Here is a 17,202-nt window from a genome sequence, read left to right as displayed (position 1 = left end):
TATTTAGGATTACTTTATAGTCTACTATATGTATGTAAGAATAGTATTATATATCTTTAAAAGAATAATAGAGAAGTATTATAGTACTCTAATAAAATACCTGGTTTGATGATTAACCAGATGAGGATTTAAACCCTCCCTATATCCTCCAGTCTTAACGCTAAAACTTTCAGAGCCAGGCACTTCATATTTAAAATAAGACAATAGCACACACTTCATCTCTTATACTACTTATTAAGACCTAGAAGAAATATCTGGTTAAAAAAAATGTGTATATATATATATATATATGCTAGCTAGTATTTTGTTTCTGTTACAATAATCTGTAGAAAACTTTAATGTTTATTTTTCAAACCATGGTGCTATGATTCCATATATCTGGAATGAAACTAGCAAATTAACTTGAAGATAAATACATACACATGAAATAAATAGAAGCTATAGTAGTCCCTTTGGTGTTCTTGATATCCAGGACAACATTAATGTATATAAGCAGGTAGAGGCTATTTGAAAGTATTTATAAAGTGATAGACCAGAGTTTCAAACACAACGGCATATTTAAGTTACAAATAGAATGGGATGTTTTATAACTGCATCTCTAGTCTTCACAAAATGATTATTGACTGAATTTCATACCTGCAAGGATTTTAGATGTGCTTTAACAATGGATGCATGGTATATATACTTACGAATCGCCTAAAACTATTCTCACTTTTAAAAAGCGAAGTTAAAGTGTAGCGAGTAGCTCATATTAAAGCTGTCTTTAAAATATTAGTAATACAACATAATAACAGATTAACAAGACATGGTTTCCTCTCCTTAATCTGTATGGAAAAACTTTTATTTACTATTAATTTTTGTTTGTTAGTTTTAGAGTGATATTCTTCAAAAGGTGCTTACATCAGATCTTACCCTTTAAGAACAATATTGTTAGAAGAATATTTCTGATGCTGTTTTGACAATCAATGAATAATATATGTTAAAAATAAATACTTCAGAAAAAGATGGTACAGCAAAATTTTAATATTTTTCCTCTTTAAAACAAAACAACACAACAAAAAAAATAAAAACAAACGAAAACAAGGGAAGGAGGAAGAAAAGAGTAAGAGAAACAAACCTTTGTACCTAAAGATGTCAGGAACCATTGTGTTAAGTGGTGTAAAGACTAACCAAGGCTGGAGGATGGCAGGGAGGGCACCTGCCTCAGCAGATCCTGAGCGAAGTCAGCAGAAATGAGAACTCTGTAGCCAACACTAGCCAAGCTATTTTCCATGAATGGCCTTACTGACATGATGATTAAGAACAGGGAGGGATTCAAGAGTCAGAGAGATAAAAAAATAAATACATAAAATAAATAAAATGAAATAAAATAAAATAAAGGTAGATAAAAGGGAATTAAGGAAGGAAGGGAGAAAGGGAGAAAGGAAGAGAGGCCAGAACAATCCCCAAATCAACAGCAAACTCGATTTCAGGATCAGAATGATTAAGTGACCAAAGAATGCAATTTAGATTTCATAAAGTATATATTCCCTCATAAAGATCTGTTGTGAATATGTGCGGAAGTGCAGGAGAATTGCATCTGAGAAGCAAAATCTATAAGATAATGGACATTGTTCTTGTGGAAAGGGCATTCTTTTTTCATTCCGGTGAGGTTTTTTGGTTTTCTTTTTTTGTGGGTTTTTTTTGTTTGTTTTTTTTGGTCCTGCATTACATACATATTATGTTCTTAGAACATTAAAGGTTGAATAATGATTTGGTTCATTTAAGGAACCATTCACTGATGAACTGAAAGGTTCATCTGATTTTGAACATCTTTTTTTTTTTTTTTCCTTCTACATGTCCAGAGTGTTTTGTTTGTTTTCTGCCATGGTCACTGTAAATTCATCATTCTAGATGGGACCTGTCACCTCCATTTCTGAAACAATAAGCAACGATAAGTAGAAAATACAGCTTTTTTATATATCCTAAGTATTATCCAAGTTACAATTAAGACCCTCTTAAAAATCGATAACAGATTAATGACTCACTAGAAAATTAAAGACATGAATGACCTAGCAATACACATTAAAAGTAAAAGTTTCAGACAAATGAAAAGTTGATTAAAAACTTTCTTAAAGTTCACTGTTGAAAAGGGTTGGAAAACTAAGAAAAATTCATATACTGTATGTGAGATTATAAATGAGCATGATATTAGATCACTGGAGCTTACTTGCAGATACTTGTTTTTGCATACCTGTGACCCAGAAATCCACTTCAGAAACTTTTTCACAAATGTGTATGTACAAAGATGGATGACTTATAACGTTTTTGCAATATGAATTTCACTGCAAGTGGCAACCTAATGCTCATCAATATTAAATAATGACATAACAGTGAAACATGCTATTATGTGACTAAAATAATTACTTAAATCTACATAAACATAAATAAAACAATCTCCAAGAGTGTTAAAAAAACAGTTCATAAAAGTGGTACAGTATGTGTTCATTTGTATATAAGCACTGGATGTTTCTGGAAGTATGCATATGGAACGAAGATGAGTAGTTATCTCTGTTAGGAGCAATTGTGGATCTTGTATGGGAAAGAGAATTACCTTCACCATGTTCATTTTGAATACTATACGTGTGTGTAAACATATGCAAATATACGCACATACATGGGGACTATAAGTATATGCTTGTATATATATATATATATATATATATATATATATACACACACACACATATGTACATTTCAATTAATTCAAATAAAGTTAACAAGACAGCAAATGCTTGGAAAGGAACTATGAAGTATATTCAGTGATTGTATAGTGACATTAATGTTTGATTATAAATTGATATGCTTATAATAAAATATTGACATATTACTGTAGCATTGATAAAGGATATATTTATTTTAAATCATTACATAAGATTCAGCTCTAGAGTCATCAAATGTCCCTGACACTGTAAAATGATTCTAAGTACATTGATTTGACAAGCTCTGATTATATTCTTTGTGCTAAAGCAAATTATAATCAGCTTTCTGAGTCATTTCATACCGATTTGAAATATAAAAAAGCTACTCACATCCTTTAACTAATTTTTACATCTCTTTCCAAATTGAAGAAACTTGTGTAACATTTATTTTTGTAAACTTTAAAAGACAGAGACCATTATTTAAATTGTAATTTGTTTTTTAATATCATCTGATATAATAAAATAACTAAATATTATAAGATATTAAAAATAATAAGTAGTAACATTTTCTTACTCAGAGAATAGCTTTCTTGCCATCTGACTTTCTTTCCACAACTCCATTTTTCCATAAAAAGAACTCTGACCCCTCAAACTAATCCCCAGTTGACAATAGCTTTTACCTTGTGAGTGAGAGGAAATACTCTATGTATAGACTTAACTCTTAAAAGCAAGAATGATGATGGCAGGAGCCATGAGGATGACAGCTTGACAAAGAGATCAGAAATGAAAAACACTGAAAGTAGTCAACAGACTAAGGTCACTGCAAACTATAGTGATGAACGTTCAGAATGATGACTCAAGTATTAAATAAACAGTTAAATTAATCTTGATTGCTCTGTTTAAGAATAACATTAACTTGTACAAAATATGAGTAATATGTAATAAAAATATATAATATTTTTATAATTATTTTTAAAAGATTTTAGTGTTGCAGAAAAATATTAGCTTATAAATATTATATTTATATGGAAATCTTAATTGGCTAATATTAAAAAAGGACACTGTTGGAAAGGAGTTATTGAATCCCAAAGATACAGTTTAATTCCTGATAAATAAAAATGTGCTTAAAAAGACACAATGCTTAAACACTAGAACAAAAGAAACTGAAAGGCTAAAATTATCCTTTTTAATTATTCAGAGGAATACTAAGAGGTGAAATTAATGATTATATAAAGATCCCTTAAGAATGACATTTTAGATTATGTGATATGGTGATTGAAATTATACAGTATCTCAGGATCTCTTTCCCCAAGCCTCTATATCATTCCATTTTCTTTTATCTATGCACTGAGTTTTTGTGTCTTTACCTTAATTTTTTTTTCTACTTCTTTACCTCCCTTCTATGTGTGAATTACTCTTGTGAATTTTCACATGCATCTACTTTTTAGAATTACCTTCTCTCATCTCTTTTCTCTTGCTAACAGCTGAGGGACCTGTGGACTCACCTTTAAAACAAGAAATAACTCCTTACAGTAACTATGTCCAAGTTTCTATCTTTGACCATTTTCTGCCCTTGAATCAAGAGGGATGGCAGTCAAAGGCCTTGATCTTTCTGTTATAAGGGCCATATAAAAAAAATCAACTGTATCTTGAAAAATCAACCTTTAAACTACCTTAATAATTCACTAGACCTTCTTGATCTGGCCATATATCCTCCCCGGCTTTGCTAAATGTTTCCTGGCTGCTATAATGACACACTTAATTTCTTTGTTTTCATATAGAAAAGAAAAGACAGTAAGATAATATGACAGGTTAATGCACAAAACTGGCAAGAATGTAGATATCTTAGATTCCAGAATAAAAATTTAAAAATAGGAAAAGTTCAAAGTATAACAGGAAAACATAAACTATTAAATATTACAAGATTGGTGGGGAAAACTTCCATTTAAATTACTTATATTAAATGAAGATAGAGTACATCTGGCTTTCTAGCAAAAAAAAAGTGTGTTTAAACATTTAAAGTGTAAACATATAAAATATATAAACATAAAAATGTGTGTATGTGTATGTTATAAAGAAAATAATTAAATTATCCACAAAACTGAATGGGTTTCTGGAAGAGGTAGATAATTCTATCCTATAGAACTTTTCCAGTTGTGAATACAAAATAATCTATAAATATATTCTAAAATGTCCACCTGGGGCACCTGGGTGGCTCCGTTGGTTAAATGTCTGCCTTCAGCTCACATCATGATCCCAGGGTCCTGGATTGAGCCCCACATCCGGCTCCCTGCTTAGCAGGGAGTCTCCTTCTCCCTCTCCCTCTGCTTCTCCTCACCTCCCCGTTCATACTCTCTCTCTATCTCTTAAATAAATAATCTTTATAAAGTATTTAAAAAGTCCATCTATTTAGAGTTAGACGTTCAGTAAAAACATAAGATATTGTTCTATTCCTAAAATTATATTTTCCTATAAAATATATGGAGGGATTTCAATTAAGAGACTACAACTATGAATGAGGTTGAGACTCAGTGTAAGAACATACTAGAAATGAATGATGCACAATGTTCTAAGGTTCTATGAGGATATGCTTAAAGATAGGGAGTTAGACTATTCAATAGTTAATACCAAATATCAGTACCAAACTAAAACTATACCAACAAGCTAATATAAATTCTATACAAAAATTAACTTAGCATATATTAGGCATTGTTCTAAATATGCCATTTTTATTAAGTCTTAAATTTCCAGCACCCTAAAAATAGTTACCCCTTTTATATAATTTTTTTAGTCAAGAGGAATGTCAAAGAGGGGTTAGTATTTGTCAAAGCTGGGATTCAGACTCCTGACGTTGAGCTCCTAGTCCTCAGTCTTATGTAGCATACATCCACTCCCCTGCTCCTTTTCTCTCTTCTCCTCTACTTGCCATAGTGGAATCCCTTTTTACTAGTTGGAATCTTTCCAAAAGCAAAAAGACTTATAGTTTCCAGGTCCACATGTAAGAAGCTTGGAAGTCACCACTGCATTCTAACATGTTAAAAATTGAACATAACAAAAAATCGACAACTCTTCCTGGATCCAAGAGGGAAGGACACAGGGCAAGCCACTGCTCCGAAGATTAGAGAGACAAAATAGGAGACTACAGGGACTCATGGTTTGCTGGTACGCGCTCAGAAGCAGAAACTGTCCCAGAAAAAGTACTGCGGTGGGAAAACCTGGACTGCATTCAAGGGATGGCTGGAGGCTCAGGGTAATAAGCCTGAGAGTTAAAAACACCAAGGAAAGCCAGTCATAGGGGGATCCTCACAATATTGTGAGATTCACCTCCAGAAGCTCCACCACATTCCTACAGTAAATACCAGAGCAAAATGCTGTTGGGCTTCTAGCAGGGGACAGGGAAAAGGAACCATCTTTATATACATCAGAGTGCTCTGTTCTTCTGAACAAGGCTTGCCCTCAGGGGAAACAGGTTAACTAGACCCTAACCTGGGAGGGATAAACAAAGACTAACTAACCTAGGAAAGGGAAACAACAAACTCCAGCACACGCTAGCTGTCATGTCCACATGAGGGGTGAGGAGGATAAAACGGAGAAACACTTGTGAAACTGTTGAGAGGTACAGGCTCACTGAAAGACTAGAACGTAATCGTAGGACTGTAGAATGCTGCTGCTCCTCTCCAGCTAACCATCCCATTGCTAAAGGCCTACTTACAGCAGCCCATTTTACCTGGTACATAATAGCCAACTATTGAAAAAACTACAAAGCATACCAAGGCAAAATACCGTCTAGATCCATCCACGTTGTCATAAATGGCAAGATCTCAGCCCTTTTTATGGCTGTGTGATATTCCATTGCGTGAGAGAAAAAAGAGAGTGAGTGAGTGTGTGTGTGTGTGTGTGTGTGTGACATCTTCTTTATATATTTATCTACCAACAGACACAATGGATGTTGTCCTTTGTCAAATGCTTTTTCTGCATCTATTGAAATGATCATATGGTTTTTATCCTTTCTTGTATTGATGTGATGTGTAATGTTGATTGATTTGGGAATACTGAACCATCCTTGCATCCAGGGAATAATTCCCATTTTATTGTGGTGAATGATTTTTTTGTTTTAATGTACTGTTGGATTTGGTTTGCTAGTATTTTGTTGAGGATTTCTGCTTTTATGTTCATCAGCAATATTGGCCTCTAGCTTGTTTTTTTGTGGTGTCATATTTAGGTTTTGGTATCAGGGTGATACTAGCCTCATAGAATTAATTTGGAAGTTTTCCTTCCTCTTTCTTATTTTTTTCGGGGGGGAGGGATAGTTTGAGAAGAATAGATATTAACCAGCCTTTAAATGTTTGACAGAATTAGCCTGTGAAGTCATCCGGTCCTGGACTTTTATAGGAAAGATGCATGGTATGATTTCAGTCTTTTTGAATTTGTTGATCCTTGTTTTATGGCCTAATACATGATCCATTCTGGAGAATGTTCTGTATGCAGTTGAAAAGAATATGTATTCTGCTGTTTTAAGATGGGATGTTCTAAATATAACTCTTAAATCCATCAGTTCCAGAGTGTCATTCAAAGTCACTGTTTCCTTGTTGATTTTCTGTTTGGATGATCTGGCCATCAGTGGAAGTGGGGTCTTAAAGTATTACTATCAATTATTTTTCTTATGTTTGTTATTAACCATTTTATGTATTTGGTTACTCCCATGTCATGAGCATAAATATTTATAATTGTTATATCTTTTTGTTGAATTGTCCCCTTTATTATTATTGTAGTGTCCTTCTTTGTCTCTAGTTATAGCTTTTATTTTAAAGTCTATTTTGTTCAAGTATTGCTATTCTGACTTTCTTTTCACATGCATTTGCATGATAAATACTTCTCTATCCTGCTCAATCTGCAGCTATCTTTAGGTCTGAAATGAGTCTCTTATAGATAGCGTATACATGGACCTTGTTTTTAACCACTCTGTCACCCTAAATCTTTTATTTTTAAGATTTATTTATTTATTTGAGAGAGAGAGAAAAAGAGAGAGAGCATGAGCAGGGAGCAGGGGAGAGGGAGACAGACTCCCCACTGAATGGGGAGCCCAACATGGTACTTCATCCCAGGATCCTATTTCCTTCTCTAGAGTCAGGAAGTTTGCAGCTATTGTTTCGCCAAATACATTTTCTGTCCCCCTTTCTCTCTCTTCTCCTTTTGGGGTCCTTATAATGCCAATGCTATCACACTGGATGGTGTCACTAAGTTTTCTAAGTCTATTCGGATAATGCAGTATTTGTCTGTCTCTCACCTTCTCACCTGTTGAGCTTGATTGCTTTCGATTACTCTATCTTCCAGGTCACTGATACATTCCTCTGCTTCCTGTAGCCTACTATTTATTCCATTTGTTGTATTTTTAATTTAATTTATTGAGTTCTTCATCTCTGATATGTTATTTTTTATCTATTTGTCAAGTCTCTTGCTAATATCCTCCACCTTTTCTTAAATCCAGTGAGTATCTTTATGATCATTACTTTAAATCCTTTATCAGGCGTATTTTTGTTTCACTTAGATGTCCTGCTGTGATTTTTGTCCTGTTTGTTCATTTGGCATATATTCTTCTGTCTTCTCATGTTGTCCACCCCTCTGTATCTTTCTGTGTGTTAGGAAAGTCAGCTATGTCTCCTGCTCTTGAAAGTAGCAGCTTCATGAAGAAGCGGTCCTGTAGTGCCCTGCAGTGCGGTGACCCTGTTCAGAACCTGGCACTTCAGGGGAGCCTCCGATGTGTGCTGCTTGGGTCCTGCTATTGTTGTGTCTGAGTCCCTTCTTCTCTCAGTCCAGGGGTCTGCACTGACTTTCCCTGTTATGGGCTCTGCTTGCTCTCTATGGTGCTAGTGAGACCCAGGCAGGCTGGCTCTGAGGGGCCATGACCACAGGGTGGCTCAGGGTAGGGTGGCGGCACTGTAGCAAAACTTGCACTGAGCTGCTAGTCCTAGCCAGATCCCCAAACTCCAGTGTCCATGCCTGTAGTGGCAGTGGCTGGGGTTGCCCAGGACCTGTGTGTGGGGTCGCTGGGCAGGACACACATGGGGTATTAGTAAAATGTGCACTGAGCCCAGGCCAACAGGCTTGGAGCAGGCAAGTTCTCAGGAGACCTCACGGGTGGGGTACATGGCTGGCAGGTTAAGTAGCAAGTATCTGTGCTGTGCTGCCGCCTGCAGGTGGTCCTGTGTTTATAGCAGGGGGCAGGGAGGAGTAGGTGTCTGCCTGCTCCTTTGTTCTGGTGAAGTCTCTGAAATCAGTATACACAGATCTTCTCATTTGTCCCGGTGTTGTGAAAAATGTCACTTCCATATTGTCCCTCCGTGGGCAGTTGTCTCTTTAAGAGTGGGAAGCCAGCTATCACTCACTCTCAAGGCTGACCAGTGCTGACCTTTAAAGCTCCAGGCTCCAACTCCTGCTGGTTCCACAAGCTCAGAGAGTTCAGCCCCTCTGGTTTTCAAAGCCAGATTTTATGGGGATTCATTTTCCCTATGAGGGCTCCCTGGTAGGAGGGACTGTTTCTTTCTCTTCTCTATGCCCACAGCTCCCTTACACCTGCAGGCAGCTCCTGACCACCGTTTATGCCCTTCTTAACCTCTCAGAGGCAGCTTCTTACCTACATTTAGTTGTGGAGTTTGCTCTGTCAGTCTTCAGATTGCTCTCTGGTTTATTTACACAGATATGAGCGATATCTAATTGTAAATGCGGGACAGGGTGAGCTTAGGGTCCTCCTACTCCAACATCTTCCCAAGTTCCTCCCCCAAAATGGTCCAGAAACTTTAATAGATGCCTCACCAAAAAAGATACATGCATGCAAATCAGAATATGAAAGGTGCCCCATATCGTTTTCATTAGGAAAATACACAAGACACCATCACACACCTACTACAATGGCCAAAATCTGCAACACTGAGAACATCAAGTTCCAGTGAGGATGAGGAGCACAGAAACTCTCATACTTTGTTGATGGAAATACAAAGTGGGATAGCCGCTTGGGAAGACAGTTTGGCGGTTGTTTACAAAACAAAACATAATCTTCCCATATGATCCAGCAGTCACACACTTTGGTATTTACCCAAAGGAATTGAAAACTTGTGCCTACACAAAAACCTGCACATGGATGTTTATAGCAGTTTTAGTCATAATTGCCAAAACTAAGAAACAGCTAAGACGTCTTTCAGTAGGTGAACTAAGTGAACTGTCATACATTCAAACGTTGTTTATTGTTCTGAACTATAAAGAAAGGAGCTATCAGGCCATAAAAAGACGTGGAGGAACTTTAAATGCGTATTACTAAGTGACATAAACCAATCTGGAAATGCTACATATTGCATGATTACAACTACAAAACATTTTGGAAAAGGCAAAACTATAGAGACAATTAAAAAGTCAATGGATTGCCAGGGTTGGAGAAGGAGAGGGATAAAAAGGCAGAACACAGAGACTTTTTAGGAAACACTGTATGGCAAGGATGGATATATATCATTATACATTGATCCAAACTCATGAATGTATAACATCAACAGTACACTCTAAAGTTAACTGTGGACCTCAGTTGATTATGATGTGCCAATGTGGGTTCATTCTTGGTATAAAATTTACCATTCTGGTGAGTAACACTGATATTAGAAGAGGAAGCTATGCATCTATGGGGGTAGACGGCACATGGGAAATCTCTGTACCACCTTTTCAATTTTGTTGTAAACATAAAATTAAGAGACAAAGTCTTAAAATGCCCCCTCCACATCCAAAAAATGTTTCATTTTATAATCTGCAACTACTTTATCATATATTTATCCAGATATTTCCAACGTTAGTGAATATATGCTTTTATTTCTGTGTTTAAACATCTATAATTAGCCTACTATGAAATAAAAAAGTTTAATTCCAAATTGCTTTATACAGCGATACATTTTAAAACTTCATATTTAAAATTACCTAAATAAAATTTTCAAAAGAGTTTTCTAATAATCTTAGGAGTACACTGAGAAATTGTCAATTCTTTTCTATCTTTCTTAAAGTGGGTTCTTACTGACATTTCAATGGTGTTATATATAATTTCTAATGCATAATTAGGAAATACACATTTGCTTGCAATATAATAAATTTATAATTATTAAAGTGTAAATAATATTAGATACAAAATGTGTACATGGCAATTGTAAATGTTACACAAAATGTGTAACTAGCACAGCAAATATGGTTTAAAATTGTTCTTTCTAAACAAATTCTCTCAGAAATATATTCACCATGTCACCAATTTTGTCCTTCTTATTTTAATTGGGAATATCACATAGATTTTTTTAAGTTGTAAATCCAAATTTCCATATGCATAGCAATTATTAGCAATAATAAGATTGTCACCATTGTGAATCAGTGGAGGATCTATATTCAAGAGCTGCTACGTTACATTTTTATCCTTTCATATTTTTCTTGATTTTCATTCCATCGATCCTTAGCAAAGTCAATAACTTCTTCATATGTTTATTGACAACATAGGTTCTCCTTTGAGAGAACTCTCCTCTTGCTCATGTTTTTGTAGATTTTTTTTTTTTTGTCTTCTTCCAGATTGTGGCTTGTCATTTTGTTTTTTAAGTATAATGTAATTTTTTTAAAAAAATTTATTTATTCATTTAAGAGAGAGGGCACAAGCAGGAGGGAGGATAAGCAGGAGAAGCAGACCCCCCCACTGAGCAGGGAGCCTGATGCAGGGCTTGATCCCAGAATCCCGGGATCATGACCTGAACTGAAGGCAGACGCTTAACCGACTGAGCCACCCAGGCGCCCCTTAAGTAATATAATTTTATAAGATACTTTTGATAAAGAAAATTTTTCGCTCTTGGTAAATCTCTTAATGGCATACCCGTTATTTTGTTTTAAAAAGAGAGAGAGAGAAAAGAGAGACAAAAGACTGACATTATCGAGTCTTGGAAAATATGTGGTAAACTGATGTTTAATATAACCATTTGGGAAGTCCATTTAACCAAATACTAAAAATTTTGTAATTCATATACCTTAAAATACTTCATTCCCAAAAAAGATAATCAACAAACCTCTTACATTTATGTACCAGGAAATATATATAAGAATGTGTACAGAAGGTCTATTCATTACAATGTTGTATATTCACACAAAAAAATGTATTACAGCTATGAATATTAATCAAAATATGAATAAATCTTAGTAAGGTATTATCAACTGAAAATCATTAGCACAATGCCCTTTTAAGTTTTTTTAAAAAAGATAATGCATTTTATATATATATATATATATATATATATATATATATATATATATATATATATATATATATATATAAAGGGAAAGAGAAATCTGAAATTCAGGATTGTGATCACCCTTACCTGGAAAGTCGGTGAATGAAACACACAAGGAGAACATAGATTGCAGATAAGATTTTAGTTCTTGGAGCTCTCAAAGAAAAATTGCATTAGACAGAGTTAGGCAAAAAAAGACTTCATTCAAGACATTGGGAGTCAAGGCTATTGCAATAAGAACAAGAATTAAAATCAATTCTGTTGAAATAAAGGCAAGAAATATTTCAAGAACTGGGCAAGCTAGTGGAAAACTACTGGGGTGCTTTAGGGGAAGGTAGTCAATGTGATTAGACCATCTGTGTTTGCTAACTGGTACTTATTGAAGTTAGACTCCTCCCCTCCCAAGAGTCTATAAGATATGGGTCATATCTTTCTTGATGATTACATTTCAAAGGGATCGATGCTGGGCCCTTGAGAAACACACTTTTAGGTTGCAAAACTTTAAGAGGCTATAAGAAGATTTACATCTCAAAGGGGCAGAGAGAAAAATTTATAATCTCAAGTTTTCTAAAGTAAATGCTCTCGGAAAAGGGAGGTCAGGGGCATATAGTCAGGAAAAACCTTAAGTTTAGTCAAGCTGAGGGAAATGTTAAGGCTGTCTTGGTCAGGATATATAATATGATATGACATGACAAGATGTGATGTCAATAGATAATATTAATTAGATAAAACTAAATGCAATAAAATATGAATATGAATGCCACATGAACTAATGATACTAGTAAATCATAAGCTACAGTTTATAATTAAGCTAATCAAATTCTGTCCTATTAAAATCCACAATAATAATTGAGAGGATTTTAATACATTTAGATACATTTCATATTCTATTTGAATTAGATCATAGAGATCACCGCATTAAATTATAACTCACAGCCATATATATTAGACATATATTTTTAAAAGTTAAACCAGAACTTTTACGTAATTGCTTGATTATCTAATAGAAATTCGGAGAAAATATGTGACATATCCAACAAGAATAGAGGAAAAGTCATTTAATATGTAATTTCAATACAGTAGAAAGATTTATCCATAGTCCAAGTGGAAATGTCTTTGTCTTAAATATCTGAATGAGTCAGGAAAAAATCAAAGGTAATCACTGATTTTAGCAAGATTTACCTCCATAAGGTGGAAGAAAGTACTCCAAATCTAGCTCATTGCAAAATTTTCCTAGCAGTCCACATTTGTGATATCCTTCCTGCACACAAATACTCAACCAATTTCTGAACCTAGGAATGTATATTTTGTTTAGCAGTAGTATTTCATACTTCATCTCCCTTCCACTCTAGTTACCAACCTTTTAAAGACTAAATATTATTTAGGTGGAGTGAAACCTACCAACTAACAGACATGACAAGGAAGCTTGCGATTTGCTCCAATATTCAGCCTTCATTACAATAATCTCCTCTCATAAGTATGACTGTAAGCCATTATTTCTAAATTAAGAAAAACATAGACAAAGTAAAAGTGTCAATAAAAAAAAAATGTGCCCTGCCATTGTTTGATTCAATCAGACCTTGTTAACTGGACCGTATGATTTAAGCAGTTGCAAACTTTTTTTTCAAGCAGATCACATTCTCATCTTTTCTGGACTCAAATCCATTTCAGATAGGTAAATTCTCTTGGGAGGATGGCCATTACAAGAAAACTAATCACTATGTTTAAACAGAAATAATTTTGTGTATATAACCTTTTCCAGCAATGCTTGAGAAGCATATTTGATAAAAGGTCATTAAAGTCAACACCATATTTTCCATGTTAAAGGAGTATTTCCAAAGAAGATAGAAATCATTCATTCCTGCCAACTTCATGGCTTTATGCGTACTACTGTCCTAGCTCAATATAGCCTCAGAACCTCTGTAACCCCATAGATGAATCTTGGACCCCAGGCTGACTTTTCTTTTTCTTTCTTTCTCTTTCTTTCCTTTCTTTCTTTCTTTCTTTCTTTCTTTCTTTCTTTCTTTCTTTCTTTCTTTCTTTCTTTCTTTCTTTCTTCTTTCTTTCTTTCTCTCTCTCTCTCTTTCTTTCTTTCTTTCTTTCTTTCTTTTTTAAAGATTTTATTTATTTATTTGACAGAGAGAGCACAAGCACGGGGAGCAGCAAAAGGAGGGAAAGAAGCAGGGAGCCCAATGCAGGGCTTTATCCCAGGACCCTGGGATCATGATTTGAGCTGGAGGCAGATGCTTAACTGCGCAGATGCTTAACCAACTGAGCCACCCAGGCACCCTCAAGCTGACTTTTCTTAAAGGAAAATAAGCACCCCTTTAGGTACAGTGCTCAATATAGTTAATGATACTATAGGTTTGGAGAAGCAATTAATGTTTCACACTATTACATTATGCCAGTTACTATTTTTAGAACTACAAAAATTAGAAGTTAAGAAGAAACTTAAAGAGGAAAAACCCAATATTCAAATGTTTATCAGTTAAATGATCAGAGGATTATATACATTTATATGAAATATAATTATAAAACTTATGTTACAGGTGAAAAATATTTAAGAAAAAAAGCTTCGTGATAATCACCAATTATTCAATATTGCCATTATTCTTTGACAATACAACTCTCTGTTTCTATTTCCCTAAAATTAATATTTAAACAAAAACTTTTCAGATTTAGAAATGTCCTTTAAATTTTTAAAATCAACAACAACAACAAAAAGACAACTTTATCCCCCTTGGCTTACAAGCTCTCCATGCTTTGCATCGCATAGTAACTCTGGAGAAAAATCACAATCCATTATTCAAAGAAGGGAAGACATGCTACATTTTTAAAGGTTAGACCTAATCTAAATATTTGTTGAGAATACAGAGTAAGCAGAAGGATAAACCTTTATCATCAATTCTCACATATCTTGGAAAGATACACACCTGGAGGAATTTTTCCTGGATAAAAGTATTTAGTTTGCAAAGTGAGCTCAGGAGGAAAGCAGACACATTTAGAAAAAGGAATGTGATAAACATCCAATTGGACTTAAAGAAACGGAAGGAGAAATCAACACATGGAAGGACAAAATGCATCTTACAGCAATTATCTGCAAAATGGCAGCAGCTGTTCAAGCTTTTGGGTGATTGGGATTCTGAGAAGTCCAGATAGAAACATATGGTACAGTTCATCACAAAACAATTTAAAGCTATTATTGTTCATGTTATATCTTTATGCTATTCTTAATGAAAGTTAATGGGTACATAGATTTTTCCCTGGTATATCATGAATGTGTGATGAGTCTAGGGTCTACAAACATTTAACAGGGTCAGAAATAGGCTGTTCCATAATAATCTACACAAAGGTAATTGTTATCCATGTGCAATAAAAATAAGCCCATAATTGTCATTATTTTTTTATAACATTTATATTCTATATCTCTCTACTTTGAGATTTATTATAGTTACCTTTGTGGATATTTTTGTAAAATTCAGTTAATAAGAGACCACTAAGTCTTTAAAAGCCCTGTAGCATCTCTTTTCTAATAGATATTCTGCATTCAGGAAAAATGAAGTGCCCATTAGCACCTCCCACTTATTTGTGTGGGCCCATTATAATTTTAACACTTATAAAAAGAAGTGTTAATGGTGACATTTCAAAGCACTGGTTTCAAAGGATGAGGGTGACTTCATAAAGAACATTCTTCTAGTTTGTAGAAATATATCTTTAATTTTAACAGGAAATTATTAAAATCATGTTAAAATTATTGATATGTATAATAAAATCTGACATGAATGTCTACAGAATTATAGTATTTAAAATGTCACAAATTGTGTAATCAAAAGTATTTGAGGTAACATTTTATAATTTAGGTAAAGAAGCTGTTCTATATATCTATAGTATCCATTTTTTTTTGTTTTTTTTTCTGTATAAGGTTCAGTTAAAAAGTCAGGGCAATTCTTTTGGAGTGAAGTTGAAAAATAGAACACAGTATTTTGAATTGAAAAATAGAATAATCCACTGTTCTGGAAGTGTGCTTCATTGTCGAACTTTTACATTTGAGAAAATCCAATTTATTTATGATTATTTATACCCTTAAAAAGGAAAATAATAATTTTATTGCTAAAATATAAAAATGAATCATTTGCAGAATGGCAGACACACGTATAACACAGCTATGGTTTCTAAAACTTTAATTCTTAACCTAAGTTGGGAGTTTTATAAGTTAGATGACAATAATTATTAGTAAGAAAAATATTCTGATGATTCACTCTTCTTTCAAAAGACTAACAACAATTAATGTTTCAAATTTAATTTCTCAAGTGATCAAAAAACTTAAATTTCAAAACAAGGGAGTAACATTAAGTATGTTAAAATGAGCATAGCTTTTTGAAGAATAAGATCTTACATAGCTGAAGTTCAACATTTTAAAAAGCTGAATGACTTCAAGTGACTTTTTTTTTTATCAACCTCTGTCTTAAGTTTCTTGGGGATAAAACAAGGAGAATAAAAATATCCACCCCATTAGTTGCTTGAAGGAAAAAAAGCTAATCTATTCAAAGATATTTTTTAAATTGTTAAAGCACCTTTAAAATAACTGCTTGCAACCCAGAGTCACATAAGTCATTAAACCTCAATAAACTGAGTAACAGATGTTCAGTTAATGGGAATTACATGTACGGCTCTTTTACCTAAAAGGGTATTGATACATTGTGAAGTTTTAAGAAGCCATACAAATCTCTTATTACACACCACACAACATTTATTGAATAGGTAAGACTTTTGAGTTTAGAATAAGAACTGCAGAATTATATACTAATTATATTATATCATATTATATTATACTATATTTTTATATTATATTAATATCATCCATATAATCTCTCTTGCTCATTGTCTACTTTAATTCTCCTAGAGGCATGAAATAACAAAAACAAGAAATTTGCCTAGGCCAGATCTGTTGAAACCAGAGGGCCAGAGGGCTGCACTTCCTGCCAAGCCACCGGACATCTTGCTGAAAGAAGTGGTAGCTGAGTAAAACATCACAGCTAGGGTCTCTAGATTCAACTCTTGAGTCCTTTCTGCTCTGTTTTCAAGTCTCACAGAGGTTAGTCTATTGACTTTCAAGTGTAAGACATTATTCTTGAAAAAAATTATTTCCTTTGTGAAACTTGTTAGAATTGCTCCTGTTAGAACACCTCAATGGGTAAATACCCAACAAATGCCTGATTATCTGATAA

The sequence above is a fragment of the Ursus americanus genome, chromosome 2, assembly GCF_024610735.1.
Source record: "Ursus americanus isolate L20-20 chromosome 2, mUrsAme1.1.p, whole genome shotgun sequence".
NCBI lineage: Eukaryota > Metazoa > Chordata > Mammalia > Carnivora > Ursidae > Ursus > Ursus americanus.
The sequence above is the reverse complement of the archived record's forward strand: the minus strand, read 5'-3'. Positions refer to the sequence as shown.